The sequence below is a fragment of the Armigeres subalbatus genome, unplaced genomic scaffold (assembly GCF_024139115.2).
Source record: "Armigeres subalbatus isolate Guangzhou_Male unplaced genomic scaffold, GZ_Asu_2 Contig1752, whole genome shotgun sequence".
Taxonomy (NCBI): Eukaryota; Metazoa; Arthropoda; class Insecta; order Diptera; family Culicidae; genus Armigeres; species Armigeres subalbatus.
The window spans coordinates 2,681-5,150 of record NW_026942564.1 but is presented as its reverse complement, the minus strand read 5'-3'; the positions used below and the strand labels follow the sequence as shown (position 1 = coordinate 5,150).

The window sequence follows — 2,470 nt, the reverse complement described above, 5'->3', positions numbered from 1 at the left end:
ACCTGGATCTGCGTGGTGGTGAAGGTCATCAGTTCCCTATTTGGGACGTTCGCCTCTCGCCTTACGGACATTATTTTCTCAGTTGCTTGCATGGCAAAACCGCCCGACTGTGGTCCACGAATTCCTACCAGCCACTGAGAATCTTTGTGGGGCACCTATCCGACGTTGATGTGTGCATTTTCCATCCGAAATCAATCTACGTAGCTACCGGGTGAGTAGGAATCTTTTTATTGCTTTAATGGACATTCTAACTATGAAAACGTTGTTTAGGCACCGGCGTTTTCCATTTGCGGTCGCTATCTGGCCTCAGGTTCGGTTGATTGTCGTGTCTGGTTTGGGACCTAGCCAATGATCATCTAATCGCGGCTCTCTGCGGTCACTCGGCGTCGCACTATGCTTCAGCTGTAATGGAACCTTGCTGGCTACCGGCGGACTTTTCCAAATTGTGCGAAGATATCAGCGTAAGTTTAGAGAGTGTCGAGAAGGCACTGAAAAAGCCGATTAATTATACCTAAGTATACATATTTGTTGACGGGAAAACGAAATCCCTGGATGCACCTGTGAAAATTATTCAATCGTCAATTCGTTTCGACAGGGAAAGCAACCCGTTCCTGTGATATTGTGGTACCCGGCTGATGCTGATGGAGATAGGAAGAAGATTTTTGACAGGAAGGCTTAAACAATCGTTCGGCAGAAGAATCAGCAAGCGCATCCATAGAACCGACACGACCCAGAATTAATGTTTGTAAGTTTAACATTGCTTTTATTTATTTATTTTGTTTTCTAATTTGATCCTAACCAATGCCATTCAATGGATTTCATTTAAACTAATATACGATTTGGGTTTGGTCGCTTACTATAGTAACTTACTATTTTAACACCCTACGTTTATTAGCCTAGAGTACATCTATAGATGAATTAACGAACGCCCTAATAAAACGTAGGGCGTTTAAATGCTCTTGATTGATTTATAAAAAGTAAGGCGGAAAGTGTAAAACCAAGGAAGGTGATTAATAAATATTTATTGCTCCTGATTCAATATCATCAAATGTCTAAATTAATTCAAGGACGCTACGGTCTTGCCTCATATTCTATACTAGATAATTTAAAACTAAATGTTTGTCAAATCGAGAGTTAATGTAACTATATGTATGTATTCTAGGAGGACCATATAAAAGACTATTTGAACCATCAAAAGACTTCAAGGCGAACGTTGCCGAAGTACTCGGAGAGAAACTTTTGAAGACGGCACTCGTAGAGACGGTGATAAAAAAGCCCACCTAGGGGCTGAGAATGACCTCTTGACTACAGGAGCGAAAAAAGCAATGCGACAGACAGCGTCAGTGCATCGAAGTGGAAAAGTCTCGTCATGAAGCGGATGAACGACGGCTGGCTGAGGAAGGAGAATAAAACTGCTGGGCAAACAGAAAGAATACACATCCATTCCGGTAAGTGGTGGCTTTGTGTGAATTGATTGGAGTGGATTGAAATCAGGCATTAATCTTATCCACATTGCCTGTAATCGCATATCTGTCGCATATTTGCTGGGTTTCCTATTCATATGGGACAGATATGCAATTACAGGCACACTTAGGAATTTTCTGTGATTTACTCCATGATTTCGTCTAATATTTAATCCTGGGAATCTTCCGTAAATTTTATCCGGGTTGACAGTGGTTTTTGATGTATTTTAATTACATGGTATGTTGTCACAAGCTGGAATTCTTTTATATTTTCTAGGTTACGCTGTTTGGAACCTGAGAAACCACGATTCTGGCAACGAGCTGACTGACGAAAAAACAGTGCCGGAAGTTGGATACACCCTAGATACACAGGAAAGTTTCAGTTTAGTTAGGAGTTTTGTTGTTGAATGGGAAGGATCTCAGGTCGTTGGACAGAGGCCTTCCTACACGTCTTAAAATGCAATGTATGATGCAACCACACATTGGCACAATTTCAGTTGCACAAAACAGTTCTTAACGGTGCCAACGCAAGGATTTTGCACTGGCTGAAGATGACTTGTAGCATCTCGTTCCCTAGATGTTTATTTAGTTTTAATTCAATTCAATTGATTTAATTTTAATTTAATTTTAATTTAATTTTAATTTAATTTTAATTTAATTTTAATTTAATTTTAATTTAATTTTAATTTAATTTTAATTTAATTTTAATTTAATTTTAATTTAATTTAAATTTAATTTAATTTTAATTTAATTTTAATTTAATTTTAATTTAATTTTAATTTAATTTTAATTTAATTTTAATTTAATTTTAATTTAATTTTAATTTAATTTTAATTTAATTTTAATTTAATTTTAATTTAATTTTAATTTAATTTTAATTTAATTTTAATTTAATTTTAATTTAATTTTAATTTAATTTTAATTTAATTTTAATTTAATTTTAATTTAATTTTAATTTAATTTTAATTTAATTTTAATTTAATTTTAATTTAATTTTAATTTAATTT

General features: G+C 34.5%; 1 long non-coding RNA gene across 1 annotated transcript; it reads left to right on the top strand.

Moving 5' to 3' along the window:
• Positions 1–6: 6 nt before the first annotated feature.
• LOC134203309 (uncharacterized) lies at positions 7–2,031 on the top strand. Its single transcript, XR_009977568.1, has 5 exons — positions 7–211; positions 271–461; positions 596–745; positions 1,163–1,448; positions 1,741–2,031. It is a non-coding gene; the product is annotated as an uncharacterized LOC134203309 (long non-coding RNA).
• Positions 2,032–2,470: the final 439 nt, after the last annotated feature.